The 17,156-nt window shown below is 41.3% G+C and overlaps 1 protein-coding gene across 1 annotated transcript in view; it reads left to right on the forward strand.

Annotated features, from left to right (window-relative positions):
* Positions 1–17,156, forward strand: part of CHRM3 (cholinergic receptor muscarinic 3) — a gene marked incomplete at its 5' end in the record, with an annotated part of 314,079 nt that overhangs the window by 224,192 nt on the left and 72,731 nt on the right.

The following is a 17,156-nucleotide window of genomic DNA, read 5'->3' on the forward strand; positions in this document are numbered from 1 at the left end:
TTTCCAGGCAAGAGTACTGGAGTGGGTTGCCATTGCCTTCTCCATTTATTGCTGGCACGTAACCACAATTACATGAAAATAAATAAATAAATAAAACCTCTAGTGTTGTGGATAAACAGAAGATAATTAATGAATGCATTGTTTCTTTATCCCCCCAGAAGAAAAAGATAGGATAATCTAAGAAAACAAAACTAGCATGTCCTTAATTAGGATAATGTTTGTGTTTCTTTCTTATTATTAAAATAGTTAAATTACAATGTTGTGTTAGTTTCTGGTGTACAGAAAAGTGATTCAGAATACATATATATACTTTCTTCATATCCTTTTCTATTATGGTTTATTACAGGATAGTGAATGTAGCTCCATGTGCTATACAGTGGTACCTCATTGTTTATCTTTTCTATTCTGTATGTGCTAATTCCAAATCCTAATTTATCCCTCGTCCATCCCTTTCCCTTTTAATAACCATAAATTTGTTTTCTTTGTCTGTGAGTCTGTCTCTATTTCCTTTAGAATTGCCAGTATCTTAATACGAAAATATTGACTACAGGGTGAGCCTTGCAACAGAAAGATAGTGATTGAGAACACATTCAGGGCAGAGGGAAAGAAATTAATACCTTATTAAAATATCCATTGGTTATAGAAAGTTAAAGTAACTTAGAAAAGCTAACATGTTTGAGTATTGACAATAGATGTAAACAAAATCCTCGCCAAGGAGTTCTACCATTTTTGTCTCACAGATTCTTCCTTCTTAATTTTTCAGATCTGATACTTTTGGTACATTTGGCGTTTCTTGCAGCTGTGCCAGTCATCCCTAATTCCTTCAACTGAAACCAGCAGCACAAGCTTTCTCTTTTAGCCTATCTTCATCAGTGACAAGCATCTTTTTCAGTTGTATGAACATGAAGTGCCTTTTGTTGTTCAGTCACTAAGCTGTGTCTGACCCTTTGCAGCGCCATGAACTGCAGCACACCCAGCTTCCCTGTCCTCCACTGCCTCCCAGAGTTTTCTCAAGCTCATGTCTGTTGAGTTGGTGATGCCATCCAACCATCTCATCCTCTGTCACCCCCTTCTCCTCCTGCCCTCAGTCTCTCCCAGCATCAGGGTCTTTTCCAATATGTCAGCTCTTCACATCAGGTGGCCAAAGTGTTCAGTTGACAGCTGTTCACTGAGTGCCCCTGGGTACAAGTGCAAGTACTGTTCTCTGGGCACTGGGGCACAGTGATAGGCTAGACCTGCCGTCAAGAGGTGTACAGTCCAATGGATGGCTCTTTAGTTCTGAGAAACTCATAGTTTCTTCATTGTCATCATTCTTTGCAGAAGCATTACAATCATGGTGTTTAATGTTTTATATCCATTGTATAGGAGAAGGCAATGGCACCCTACTCCAGCACTCTTGCCTGGAAAATCCCATGGATGGAGGAGCCTGGTGGGCTGCAGTCCATGGGGTCGTGAAGAGTCGGACACGACTGAGCGACTTCTCTTTCACTTTTCACTTTCATGCATTGGAGAAGGAAATGGCAACCCACTCCGGTGTTCTTGCCTGGAGAATCCCAGGGACGGGGGAGCCTGGTGGGCTGCCGTCTGTGGGGTCGCACAGCATTCTCTTCATTTGTTCTGACCAGTACTATGCCTTCTAGCCTAGAGGATGGCCCATCTCCCACTCCGTCCCCCACATCACTCATTTCTCAACTTGTATGATTATTCTGTGAAAAACACTAATAGACCAAGAGCTCTCCATATCTGCTGCTTTCAAAACTCATCTCTTGCCACCTGGAAAGCACCTATCAATTCCCTCTTCTACAGAGCTCCCACCTGACTTCAGTGGTTTCAGTAAGCTTAGCACTTATGCACAGTTCTCATCCCATATTGGTGTTGTTCTGTGACTTTAAGCCTTTTAAGACTCTGCACACTCTGAAGAGGTATTTGCACACCCATGTTCATAGCAGCTTTGGTCACAGTAGTCAAAGGGAAGGAGCAGCCTGAGTTGCATTGTCCATGGACAGATGAATGTGAAACAAAATGTGGTGTATTCATACAGTGAATATGATTCAGCCTTAAAAAGGAATAGAATTTTGATACATGTTGCAATGTGGATGAACCCTGAGAATATTAGGTTGTCACCAAAGTCAGTCACCAAAGGGCAAATACTGTCTGATTCCCCTAATAGGGGGGGACCTAGAGAAGTCAGATTCTTGAGAGAAGAAGTAAAATGGTGGTTGATTGTCAGGTATGAGGGAGGGGAGTGGGAATAGAAGTTATCATTGAGTGGGTACAGATTTAGTTTTGCAAGATGAAAAGAGTTCTTGAGATGGATGATGGTTCCCAACAGTGTGAAGGTACTTAATACCACTTACCTGAATATATAGTTAAAAATTGTTGAGATGGTAACTTTTATGTGTATTTTGGAGAAGGCAATGGCACCCCACTCCAGTACTCTTGCCTGGAAAATTCCATGGATGGAGGAGCCTGGTAGGCTGCAGTCCATGGAGTCGCTAAGAGTCGGACGTAACTGAGCGGCTTCACTTTCACTTTCCACTTTCATGCACTGGAGAAGGAAATGGCAACCCACTCCAGTGTTCTTGCCTGGAGAATCCCAGGGACAGAAGAGCCCAGTGGGCTGCCATCTATGGGGTCGCACAGGGTCGGACACAACTGAGCAACCTCACTTTCACTTTTCACTTTCATGCATTGGAGCAGGAAATGCAACCCACTCCAGTGTTTTTGTCTGGAGAATCCCAGGGATGGGGGAGCCTGGTGGGCTGCCGTCTATGGGGTCACACAGGGTCGGACACGACTGACGCGACTTAGCAGCAGCAGCAGCAGCATGTGTATTTTTATCACAATTTAAACTTTTATTTTACACAATTACTCATACTTAATCAGTTGTGAATCAGACTCTCTTGCTGTCTTATAATGTTAATGACATTTGTTGTGTTCTCTAGACACTTTCAAACAAATATACTCAATAGATTTATTTAAATAGGGTTGCAAAATGACATTACCTGAGAGACAGAAATTTTTTCAATATCAAAGCATCTCTGTCCTTCCTCTGTTTTCAGTGTCATGCAGGAGTCATAGTCTGATTAAACCAAGGTCAATGTAGCAGATATTTTAAGGAGAGGACCATGGCAAAGAACCAAACAACAACAATAAAATTGCCTTAATCCACAGGACTGGAAAAATGAAAAGAATCAGGGAAAGAAATCAATAGAAAAGCTTTGAGATAAATATAGAAGCAGGACACTTTATTAAATAGATTTTTGAAACAGGGTAGGATCAGGCACAGTCATGAATAAAAGAAACCCGTGAGACATATAAGATATATGAGTGAAATAAAATAAAGAGAAAGTGCACCAATACTTGGAGGGGAAATGAAAGAAAGTAGCATTTCCGCAATACAGGGAAAGACATGAACCAATGGAAATAATAATAATATATGTCTTTCCGGGCCAACACTAAACACAACTTGCAGAGCTGGCCTGTGGTGGAACTCACAGTTTTATTGGCAATATATGTGAGGAGACAAAAAGCAGCATATGGAGAAATACAAAAATATACTCCCTAGAGACACTGCCTCTTCAGATGTCAAGAAAAACCTGGCTGAAGTGCAGCAAAAGTGGCACACTGCGAAGTTACAGATTCGAGGCCACCCACAGAACCAAACCGAGAGATTTAGGCAGCTTATTACTGAAATAGCCCTTTTCTTCTCTGTGCTCAGAAGAAGACTCTAGGGAATGAAGAGGGAGAACCTGGATCACTCCACGATACTTAATGAGCCCAGCACTAAATGGGAATTAAAAGTGAAAAGGGACTAAGTCCTTGTCCAGTGAAGCATCACCCCGCGTAGAGCTGACCTCTCGAGCAGCCTGGCGTCTTGCCCACCTCTCTGTTTCGTGTGAGGGTAGGAGCTACATCACTGTGCTGCATTTTGTTACTCAGTGCCTGACGCATTGTAGCTATGTAAAGTGCTTAGTTGCTCAGTCATGGCCAACCCTTTGTGACCTTGTGGACTGGGTAGTCTTGTGGACTGTCCAAGACTGTGTAGGTCCCAGCCCACCAGGTTCCTCTGTCCATGGGACCTTCCAGGCAAGAATACTGAAGTGGGTTGCCATTTCCTACTCCAGGTAACTTCGTTATAGATGTTTTTACATTAAAAATGGATGACTATTCCACTCCTCAAATACAACCATTCCTATGAATTAACAGAAAAAAAAATACTTAAAAGGTGTTTAGCGTTCTGCTTTCAAAATAGGTTGTGTACTTTTACACATCTAAAAAGGTTGCTGCTGCTAAGTCACTTCAATCATGTCCAACTCTGTGCAACCCCATAGCTGGCAGACCACCAGGCTCCCCCTCCCTGGGATTCTCCAGGCGAGAACACTGGAGTGGGTTGCCATTTCCTTCTCCAATGCATGAAAGTGAAAAGTGAAAGTGAAGTCGCTCAGTCGTGTCTGACTCTGTGCGACCCCATGGACTGCAGCCTTCCAGGCTCCTCCGTCCATGGGATTTTCCAGGCAAGAGTACTGGAGTGGGGTGCCATTGCCTCCTCCGCTAGAAAGGTTAGATGTTTCAAATAAGGATTTAAGTTTGTCCGCTATACATACATGTAGTAGCACTGAATACACTGCACACAAAGGCTACAGTCTCCAAGTGTCTTCCAAACAGGAACACTCTAGCCAAGAACCCTTCCCTTTCTCATCTCCATCAACCCAGTGGACAAGTCTAATAATCATCTGTAATGCTTAGAGTGGATTTTAACAATTTCACTTCCGCCAGTTGTTTTCAGAAGTCTTTCCTTTGAATTTTAGCATCAAGCATACACAATGTATTTATTGGTTATTTTTGTAATACACTGGCAACCTCTTTAACATCTAGGAAGACTAGGTGTTATAAATGTAGACATTTGTACAGATTTACATTTATGCACACTATATACACAGCTAAGTAAAACAATATGCAGAGACACCTATGGGACAGTGCTTAACCTTGCCTAACTATAAACATACTGGTATAAACCCCTTGCACTTTCTCCCTAAACCAGCACAAATAAAAGAATATGTACTGCTCAGAGAGGTGGTTCGATTATTTGTATCATTCCATTTCTCAGAGTATTTCATATGAATTCTAATAAAAGGATATATCTACAAATTATGTTTTTTGATTTCCTATTATGTGCACATTAACTTTTAAGAAATGTTATTTTAAAAACCTTTAAAAAATGGATGACTAAACATATAGAAGTGTGAAGACATTGTTGTGACCCTGGCTCCACTGCTAATGAGCTTTGTGGCCTCCATTGGGATATTTTGTTCTTTTAAATATTTCTTTATTTATTTACTTGGCTGTGCCAGGTCTTGGTTACCGCATGCAGGATCTTTGATCGTCTTTGCAGCATTTGGGATCTAGTTCTCTGATCAGGAATCGAACCCAGGCCCTCTGCATTGGGAACGTGGAGTCTTAGCCACCATTCCACCAGGGAAGTCCCTAGGATATTTTAACTCTCTGTATTTCAGTGTCTTCATTGGTAAACTGGAAGTCATAATAGTTCCTACGTCAGAACAAATTAGAAAAGGTGACAGGTTTAGACCAGGGCTTCAGTAAATATTAGCTATTTCTCATATTATTTCTGCTAAGTGATTGAATAAACCTAGTGAAGTGAAGTGAAAGTCACCCAATCGTGTCCGACTCTTTGTGACCCCGTGGATAATCCATGGAATTCTCCAGGTCAGAATACAGGAGTAGGTAGCCTTTCCCTTCTCCAGGGGATCTTCCCAACACTGGGATCAAATCCAGGTCTCCTGCATTGCAAACAGATTTTTACCAGCTGAACCACCAAGGAAGCCTGAATAAACCTAGAAGCCATCATAAATTTCACTATGAATACAGAATAAGAAAAAAATTTCAGTACAAACTTAACCCACTAAAAAAATATTCAACATAATTTTTACCTAACAATGAAACCTCAATTTTCCATAAATTTTTGGCAGTATATCACATTGAACTGCAAAAGATTTTAATGGTACCTAAGTATTAAATGCTAGGATAATTTTAATGTGTTTTAAATAAGAAAACATTATAAAGTGCACCATATAATTCTTGAAGTTTTTTGTTATAATATGTGGGAGGTAATTTAATTTTCTCTTTGCATTTCAAATTCACTGTTACAGTCATAAATTATTCATTCCTCATCAAACACATTTTTATTAAGCACTTATTATGTTTAAGGCGTTGTTCTAGATACAAAGGATGCAATGATGAGTTAAACAAAGACCCTGCTCTCATGGAGCTTGTGTTTCTGTTAGTAAAATCAAACATAACATACATATATATACACACACACATGTACACAAACACACATACGTAAATATACATGCATGCATATACACACATGTACACACACATAATGTTATGGGCAACATCTGTGAAGGAAAATGGTTCAAGAGGGCATAGCATGAAGAAGATGACTTATCTAGTGTAATTAGGAGTGGACCCTGATGCAATGACATTTAAGTAAAGAACTGAATGATGTGATGCTGCTGTATAGGAAGTGACTAGTTCAGGAAACAGACGACAGGTGATGCGAAGGCCCTGTGGTGGGAACATGTTTGGAGGGATCACGGAGCAGTATACACAGGCTATATGGCCGTGGGTAAGGGGAAGAACGGTGTGAAGGATATTCAGGAAGGTAACTAGGAGATGTAACAGGGATTTGGATTTTGCTGTATGGAGTAAGAAGAGATTGGAGGGATTTTATGCTGCAGAAAGAGATGATTCATGTTTTACAAGGGCCCCCCTCTGGCTGCCGTCAGCATAAAGCATGGTATGAGGCCTAAGGGGAAAGAAGTAGGCAGCACAGGAAACTGTTGTGGGACAGGATCACAGCTTTGACTCTGGGTATATCTGAACTCGAGCCATGGGCACCTGCCAATGGGCTGGAGATACTCAGGGCAGTAGATGATGGTAGAGATTCTGTGGACAAGCAAAGTGTGATTTGCCACAGTAGGCATGCGGAATTACTTTCTTGAAATGTGTTTTATGCCAGTTTGCTTTTGTTTTGTTGTTGCCTGGTTTGGTTTGGTGTGAACTTATTTCCATCCTTTTGTGAAAGAAATGAACCTATGTGGTGAATTGGAGTGTTTAACTGTAGCTATGCATGGAACTAGCAGTTCTAATTCCAACAGTGGGAATCTTAGCTTCTCTGAGTCTCACTTTAATTATAAGATAAGAAAAATTGCTGCCTCTGAGAATCTATATGATTCTCCTGCCAGAAGCTATGGAAACAGCTTGTTCGAAGGGCTGGTTTATTTTCTTCCTTCCTTCCTTCCATTCTGTCTTTCCTCTCTTCCATTCTGTCTTTCCTCTCTTTTTCCTCTCTCCATCTCCCCCTCCCTCCATTCCCCCAACTCCTCTTTCTTCCTTTTTCTTGTCACCAAAGAACTTTACAACTTTCAAACTTGATTAGCTTAGTTTCCGTTGCGGTTAAGAGTTAATCCAGCAACCCTGGGGTTTGAAAACACCTGTTATCTAATACAGTGTTTTACTTTCCATATTTAAAAAGCATTTATTTTCAGATCAATTCCAGTCTATCAGTCTTTGGTGTTTCTTTTTGTACCCGCTTTCCTTAAAAACCCTCCAACCTGCCTTGTCTGGCGTGCAGGTTGGGGAAGGCTGGGAAAGGCAGCCAACAGAGTGGTTACAGCAAGGTCTCTGACCACCTGAATTTCAAACCCAAGTCCACCTCTTACTAACTGTATGATCTGGAACAAATGGTTCAACCTCACTGGGTTCACTTTTTTCATCTCTGAAAAGGAGAAGACAACAGTATGTCCCTCGCAGGATTGCTATGAAGAGCATATGAATTCATGTCTGAAAGGCACTTAGGGCATTGCCTGACATGTGGAAAGCTGAATAGGACTTTCTTATAATTATCATTCCTTCTCCCTGCTCAAATACTGTACCTCTCCTTTTAAAGAATTTGAAAAAGGTTTAATATTTAAAATATCTGTGTCTCTTTCCAAGAATTCTTTTTAATGGTAAAATGATGCCCATGCCCTGAAACTGTGATTTAAGACAGACTGTGAAATGTGCCTTTTATAACACCATAAATTTTCAAATCAGAAAGAACTCAGTTACTCCCATCCTGCTTATTTATTGGCTCCATGTATTTTGGGGAGATTCTTTCTGAGATTCTATTTCTACATCTGTCACATAAATATTAAAATATGTACTTCTTGAGGTTGTTGTAAAGATTAAAGGAGATAATGTATGTAAAGTGTTGGAAAATAGATTGTATTATTTTATCCTTCACCCTCAGTCAAAACCTGCTTCCGTTAAACAGCGTATGTAAAATTTAATGTTACATCCCCAAGATTCAGAAATGAAACGTTTCCATGGAACACAATGAAATGAGAATTGCTTACAAGAAAGTGAGGCCATATATATGGTGACTCGTGTGGGTGATGGGAGGCAGATGAGACACCTGTGGGCACTACCAACGTGTGACCTCTGCAGGACCATTCTATAGCCTCTCACTGCCCTGAAAGTACTGTTGGTTTTATTTTGTGTTGCTTCTGTCCCAATTTCAGAACATTTAGTACTGGTAGACTGAGGAGGCAGAAAATTCCCCTGTTCATTTCATGAGGAATTTTTCTAAATTGTCTTTCTTTGTGTTTGATCAGTTTTGTTTGTTGGTTTGTTTGTTTTTCTTTTTTGACGTGGGCTCTGTATTCTAAAAGCGCATTTAAGAAACATCAGAGCTATACAGTATTGCATTATTTACTTTCCCATCACGTGTCAGCCCGAGAGGTAGGTAAAAGCAGCTTAGCTCCAAGGATAGAGTCTGGGCCAAGAATCATAAGAAGGGGCTTGCTCCCACAACACGATACAGGAGCCAGGAAACTCTTGGAGGAATCAGTTCATCTCTGCATTTTCTCAACTCTCAATGGAAGATATTGAATCAAATGCTTTCTAAGATCTTCTCTCCATCTGTAATCCTTTGATTCCATGAGTAGTTTGTTCAGGAGGTGAAATTCAGACATGGTTACACTGCAGGGCCTGGATGGGCCAGGAAGGCAGAGTGGGAGGCTGTTGGTCTCTGAGGTCCATGCCTTCAAGAAAGCCTTTTGGCATCAAGTGTTTTATAAATATTCTCTTGATGCCCTGAGGGAACTAGGTACACCAGCAGAATACCTGAAGGAACAGTTTTTCTTTGTATAAGAATTTTTTAAATATATTGCTATTCCCAATTATGATGGTAGATGTTCTTGCAATTTTAACACATGTGAGCAGAAAAATGTGAATGCATGCACCACAATTTTATCTCCAATGCAGAAGGCGTATCAAAGAGATTATGGAATCCATACTGTTGCAAGTCCCAAGGAAGGGGATAATTTATCATTCCAAAGTTACCTTGGCAAATATCCATTCTCTGAAAATTAAGTCAGAAGTTTGAACCAAAGGTGAGGTCTGGAGGTGCCCTGACCTGGAGCAAAAGCCCACCTGTGGGATGCTCACAGCATTCTAGGGACATAATTTACTAAGTGTTCTGTGATGATCAGAACTATTTGAAGGCAATATTTGTATATTTTATCAGAAATAAGCAGTAAAACTTTTAAAGAAATAAGTAGCTAGACTTCTTTTTTCCTCTTAGAAGCATCCTTCCTCAAAAGCAAATGGACATCAGCATCCTTTATGTGATGCACTTTCTCAATGTATTTACGACAAGGCCGTTACGTTTTTGCTTCAGCTGTTATGCCCATTTTTTTGTTCATGATCTTTATGGAAATGAGGGAAAAAATTAACTCTACCTGCTTGTGGTCTTGGACAGAATGTGTCACTTCATGTTTTATGGTAAAATCACTTAAACCTGCTGCATGTGAATCCATGCAGTCCTTCCCTTGTAACGCCGACCTCCTGGTTTCTGGAGGAAGCAATGGCTCTCCACGGGTTAGCTTCCAGCCAATTACCTTTTGTTCTGTTCTTGTTCTTCAATTATAATTTTGTCAAATGGAGACAAAAGCTGCCACATCGTGTGAAAAGCAAATGATTATTAGTGTCCATGCTGCCTGTGAGAACATCTGGATTTCCATGGCTACTCATTCAACTTTGACTTATTTTCTTTCCTTTGCAAAACCGCTAGCATTTGTCTTCATTCTTAGACAAAACCCTCCACTGGATCCATTCCTTATTAAGAGCATGTTAAGAAAGGTACCCTGACCTTCCTGAGCAACAGGGACATTGCCACTAGGTCCGTTGTGCAGGATACAATTGCAAAAGCTACAAAACCTCTCCCAGAAAGTTAATGCAACTCAGCTTTTGTATTGACGTGATTTGGGTCCACGTTCCTCGTGTGGCTGAGTGGGGTTGAGCCATAGTTAGATGACTTGCTCCCTCCCCTTGGAAGTGAAGCTTTTTCCTTGAATTGAGCTTATTACCTTGACTCTGTCCTCCTTCGGGATGAGTTCTTTCTCAGTGAGTTTCTTGACTGTTCATGCAAAGACACTCAGGCCTGTTCTATTACTAGGATGAATATGCCCTACACTCAGTGGGGCCCTACAACCCAGAGTTTGATGTCCAAGGAAATTGGGAACTAGCTCCTGAGAGGAAAGGCTTCTCAAATTTTTCCAGGCAGTGACTTCTCAGACTCTCTTTCACTCTTACATTATACTATGATCTTTATCCCAGAGGAGGTCGAAACAAGACTCCTTGAAGGAGGCCGATACCCTTGTGTGCTAAGTTGCTTCAGTTGTGTCCGACTCTGTGTGACCCTCTGGACTATAGCCCACCAGGCTCCTCTGTTTCATGGGGATTCTCCAGGCAACAATACTGGAGTGGGTTGCCGTGCCCTCCCCAAGGTGATCTTCCCAACCCAGGAATCGAACCCACATCTCTTCTGTCTCCTGCATTGGCAGGCAGATTCTCTACCACTAGCACCACATGGGAAGCCCCTGATACCCTTAGACTCAGGGTGTTATTCATGGGGTGGCATCTACCCCCATATTTATTGTTACCAACAGAGGAATTCCTTAGTTCACCAACTAAGGAGAATTTTCTTTTAAACATAGAGAAGGGGAAGAAGACCTTCTCTATGTGCTGTTCGTGACTGAATTAAAGCACCCTGGTGGGGTCCAGAGGCCCTGGTTTGTGATGACTTTTGGCATAAAACTGCCTTATTACCAAGTCCTCTTGGTACTCCTGTAGCTCAATTCCCTTGGAAGGGGTCCAAATCAAAGCTACCTTTACACTAAACTCCTCTGTGTCCTGAATAGTGAGATTATCGGGTCCACCCACCTGCTCCTGCACTTCCTTCCTGCTCAATTTAAATAAACAGTGAGCTGTTTTTCTTTTTGACTAAGTGCCAGTCTATACAACAGCAGCAGGAAGATTGCTTTCTATCTATATGCAAATGGGCTGAATTCTCTCCAATCCTGGGGAAAAGACCCTTTTAACCAAATGACTTATACTTCTGTTTCTTCATGTATAAAATTAGTGGCTTGGGGGTAAATAACCTGAGTTTCCTTCCAGCTATTTAATTCCACATCACAAGCACTGAGGAAGACAAGCTTTACATACACTCAACAATTAGAGAATAAACGCAGTGGTACATGGTTAAATGCCCCGTAAATACCCGACTCCCTACCATAATCCTCGAGTTTCTTCTCAACTGGATGTCTGTGTATGCATGGCCCTTTGCTCAGATGTGTGGCCCTACATTTGAAACACTATAGCAAAGCTTACTGTGTAGCTGGCCGCCTGCACCAAACAGTCTGAGAGCTGCTAAGGTTTCACTTATCTTTCATGGTATTTAGCACTGTGCCTGATATGGAGCAAGTTCTCAGTGACACTCACTGAATATAGCTTGAATATGAAAGGTTCTTAAAATAATCTGTTTGGACTAAAGTTTAACATGTACACACGGTTGTGTAGTTAAAGTCAAAGATTTAGGAAAGGCAAATGAAGATATGGGCATGCTTTGGTTCCTAGCAAATGAGTTGGCTTTCATTATTTGGAAATGTGTTTCCCTGGTGGCTCAGCAATAAAGAATTGAAAGGTTGTGGTTGAATCACGCAAAGACGCCGGGACTCTTGGCCCCCAGAGGAGAAGAATTCAATCCGGGGCCAGAGACGCGCCTTGATCGCTTAGAGCTTTTGTGTAATAAAGTTTTATTAAAGTATAAAGGAGATAGAGAAAGCTTCTGACATAGGTATCAGAAGGGGGCAGAAAGAGTGCCCCCCCTGCTAGTCTTCAGCTGGATGTTATGTAGTCACTAGCAGTCTTAATGAAAGAAAGGAATCTCTTAAAACTCAGAATGGCACCAGGCCCCTCACCCATAAGATGCATGTTGGGATAATCTTGGCACCAAATGGTTCATCCTGGGCCATAAAATGATTAACTTGAATCTTGAAGAAGGGCAGATCACCATACAAATAGTTTCGTTTACATAGATTAGAGGAACAATATCTGAGTATAACATACTGGTTTGTCAAGTAGGTTCTGAGCCAAGAGGCGGAACCAACTTGTAGACAGAGTCTGGGGTAAATGCATAGTACGTTAGCATAGCTTAAGACAAACATTTCCGTAAGAAAAGGGCCTTGGTTATCTCTAGGTTTGAGAATAGTTAACTTCAGGTGAAACCAGGTGTCATTATGGCAACACAGTATTTTAAGAGAAACCTCCTTTTAAATTAGAGAAGGAAAAAATGTCGCTAGTTTGTTTCCTCCTGCCGCTTAAGAGAGATAAAAATGTCTGACACTTGCAGGCTATTTCCTCCATTTGGAGACCCCTGGCCTTCCTGCCTGTTACCCTCTCAGAATCCTCCTGCAAAGCCAGAGATGCAGGTTTGATCCCTGGGTCAGGAGGATCCCCTGGAGGAGGGCACGGCAACCCACTCCAGTATTCTTGCCTGGAGAATCCCATGGACAGAGGAGCCTGGTGGGCATAGGGTCGCAAAGAATCAGACACGACTGAAGTGACTGAGCACGCACACTTGGAGATGTTTGAGCCCATCTCTTGTGAAGATTCAGGTGGTGGGGCTAGGGATCAAAGAAGAAGTACCCTTTTACCTTAAATTGCCATTTTGGTTTAACATGTTTCCCTGCTAGCAGTGTTTTGTCTAGCAATGATGAAATATAAATCACATGAAGCTCTCAAGGGTCAACATGAAACTCGGCAGATCTTCAGTCTTTCTGGCTTCTCCTTGCCAGCTCAGTCCTATGCCTTTTGTTTGAGAATGAACAGAGCTGGCTGCCTTTCTTTCTTTAAAAAAATCTTTTCTTCTTCCTTCCTTCAATGAAGACAATGAAGTATGAATCTTTTCTAGTTTCTGTGGTCTGGAAACTGTGGACAGCAAGCAACTGTCCAGTTCCCACTATTTTCTCTGCAGCACATAAAACACAGAAGGAGAAATCAGAAGATGGTTTGGGCAGTGCTGTCCAAGAGATTATTCCTTTTACTCAGAAAAAAATATTTATATAACAATATTTCTTGTCTCTCTTCTATGTATGAAGGTGCCTTACAAGATAGAGATGAATAAAGACTGGTTCTTGACCTCAAAGTCCTTAGAGTTTCAAACAGTGGTTTTCTTTTTTTTTAATTGGAGTATAATTGCTTTACAGTGTTGTGATAGTTTCTGTTGTACAACAAAGTGAATCAGCTGTGTGTGTGTGTGTGTATACACACCTCCATCCCATCCCCCTATGTCATCTCAGAGCACTGAGCTGAGCTTCTTGTGCTATATTGCAGCTTGCCACTAGCTGTCTATTTTACACATGGCAGTGTATATATGTCAGTCCTAAGCTCCTAATTCATCCCATCCTCCTCTTCCCTCTCCATGTCCACATGCAAACAGTGGTTTTCACAATTCAAGTCATGAAATCAACTTAGTAGATTTGGAGGAGCATTTTTATTTATTTAGATAGTATAGAATAGAAAACATTAGAACACCTCCCACAAAGTGAGGATATAATTGGTATGTGTGTGCACTGAATCAGAAAGTAGAATTTTTTTTCTGTGAAACATAGTCTGAAAAGTTAAAAGCCCACTGATACAGAATCAGTGCACATGTGTATAAATCACTGCAATTCAGTTTTTAAGAAGTTGAAGAAGAGAAATGGGAGTAAGAGGACTCAATGTCAAATCTGTAAGCTTCAAGGATTCCAACTGCCAAAACTACATCACGTTTGTACCACTTTATAACTTCTTTTCTAGGACCAGTAAATTCTGCATTCAATTGTTACCTCTAAGAATTCCATCATGAAGTATTGGAATTAGATGAACTAGCTCTTTGAATGTCCTCTTTCAGCCATTAGTATTATAACAAGCAGAAGGAGACTGATGGGAAGAACTTGTATCTGTCTTCTGACTTAAATTTATCATAATTTATTATATCAAAGATACATATTCATCATATTACACCACAGTATGCAGCCATGAAATTAAAAGACACTTACTCCTTGGAAGGAAAGTTATGACCAACCTAGATAGCATATTCAAAAGGAGAGACATTACTTTGCCAACAAAGGTTCGTCTAGTCAAAGCTAAGGTTTTTCCTGTGGTCATGTATGGATGTGAGAGTTGGACTGTGAAGAAGGCTGAGCGCCGAAGAATTGATGCTTTTGGACTGTGGTGTTGGAGAAGACTCTTGAGAGTCCCTTGGACTGCAAGGAGATCCAACCAGTCCATTCTGAAGAAGATCAGCCCTGGGATTTCTTTGGAAGGAATGGTGCTAAAGCTGAAACTCCAGTACTTTGTCCACCTTATGTGAAGAGTTGACTCACTGGAAAAGACCCTGATGCTGGGAGGGCTTGGGGGCAAGAGGAGAAGGGGACGACAGAGGATGGGATGGCTGGATGACTGGATGGACATGAGTCTGAGTGAACTCCGGAGGTTGGTGATGGACAGGGAGGCCTGGCGTGCTGCGATTCATGGGGTCGCAAAGAGTCGAACACGACTGAGCGACTGATCTGATCTGATTTAGAAAAATGACCTATAACCTCATCTCAGAGATAATCACTTTTAGGATTTTCCTTGAAGTCATTTTCTATACATATCATATACCATATACTTATACACAGATCACTGTCTTGGATGTCTAAATGTTTCCGAGGAAACCTCATGTATTCAGTCTTCTTAGAGAAATAACCAACCATATCCCTGACACATCTTTTTCATCAACTGAAAGAAAACCTTAAAGACTTTTAAAATTATCTTTAGAGTTTTATCTTCAAATTGAATGTACCAAATATGAATCAACCGCCTATGTGCCAGTCACTGAGAACACAGGTATGTAAACATGTTCCTTGCCCTTAAAGGGTTTGTAATCTAGTAAGGGATAAGAAAAAGTTAAATCACTGGAAAACAAAGCAGAACAATGCAGTAAGTCTCATTTTAAAAATTAAGTATCACATGCATAGGAAAAAATGAAGCAGGTTTTCTGAGGCGCGTCACAGGGAAGTTTCCAGAGGACATAACCTAGGTAGAAAGAGTGGTGCTGACAGCCAGGCAGGGAACCTACCTTATAAAAAGCCAGTGCGAAAATCATTTCCAATTCTAGGGACAAAGTTTGAAACTATGTAAGAAGAGCCAACTAGTATGAGGAATAAATCAGTCTCCTTTATCTTGTATTTGGATTCATGGAGCCCTGGGAATGTCCCCAGAAACCCATTTGTTTTCCTGTTTTCTCTGTGAAAATTGTAGCAAAATATCTGGGAAATAATACCATGTATAGCCCATAAAGTCAGTGCAAAAGGACACATGCATGCATACACAATAATATATTCAGTGCAGAAAGAATGTACTCAGGCAGGGTTACTTAGAGGTCAGCTTCTTTTGAGTTGATGGAGGTACATTAGTAGAGAAGGAGGAATTCCTGCCATGTGTGCACAGGCACGGATGGCATTTTGTGGATAGAACTGGCCACAGATTCCAGCCAGTCACCTAGCATTACCTCTGGTTTTAACCAAGGGGAATATTAGCTTCATCTTTTTTAATATTTATTTTATTTGGCATGCCAGATCTTAGTTGCAGCACACAGGATCTTCAGTCTCCGTTGCGGCATGCAGGAATTTTAACTGCGTCACGTGGGATCTAGGTCCCTGACCAGGGAATGAACCTGGGCCCCCTGCATTGGGAGCATGGAGTCTTATCCACTGGACCACCAGGGAAGTCCCCAGCTTCATCATGATAAAGCGCAGGTGACCAGTTCCCCAACCAGCAAATCCACAAGTGAGAATTAGAAGACTTAATAAAGCATCAGGAAATGCAAGTTATTTTAGTCCTGTTTCTCTCAGCTATTTCAAAACCAAAATCTGATCCTCAGACCAAGAAAGGGTGCAGCTCTAGAGGAAGTATGCTTTTCTCCATTCTGTTGCCTGGCCAAGCATCTGAGCCTGGCACAGTGTTTGCTGAATGAAGCCATATAAAATCAGTTTTTTTTCTCTCTCTCTTTTTTTTTTAAAACACTCAGAATATAAATATATTCCAATTGATAAAAATATAAGAAACCCTGTGATTATGTGATTCCTATTCCAGTATTTTTCTTGCCTCGGAGCTGAGATAGGAGCCAGTCTGTCCTTAACACCCTCCTCTGCTACAAGTATGGGGTCCAAATTCACTCCCACCATCCCCAGACATAAACTTCAGAGCTCCTTTTCACCTGAGAGCAGAATCTCCCAGGATTCCTGGAAGGAACACCGTGGATGTGTATGGAGATCAGTAACAAAAGGAAAGTTTCTTAAAATGTAAGATGGATAGAGGGGTGGGGAATCTTTTTGAACACATAGTCAACGTCATTTCCTGCTGTCAGAGATGCATTGTGGGAGGATTGTGGGAGAAGAAATGGAACACTTTTGCCCAGAGCTTCATGTATCTCCCACTGAAATGTCAGCTAGCTCAGGAATTGAGGGTCTGTCGTGCCTCAGGGTGTATGAAGCCCTGGGAACACATCTTGCTTTTCTTTCATTTCCATGCTTACCATTTGAAGAGTCTGTTTAGAACCAATAAAATGATACCTTTGACACATCCCTTAATGATAGCCCAAGAAAGAAAAATCCCCAGGGCTCTAGAGCTGCAAAATTAGGATGAAGCTGTATAGGTTCATAGCCCAGCCTCTTCTCTCCAAATTGTCCTCTACCTGACATTGCCAATTAGTTTTGAAC

This window comes from Bos taurus, chromosome 28, assembly GCF_002263795.3.
Source record: "Bos taurus isolate L1 Dominette 01449 registration number 42190680 breed Hereford chromosome 28, ARS-UCD2.0, whole genome shotgun sequence".
NCBI classification, from domain to species: domain Eukaryota; kingdom Metazoa; phylum Chordata; class Mammalia; order Artiodactyla; family Bovidae; genus Bos; species Bos taurus.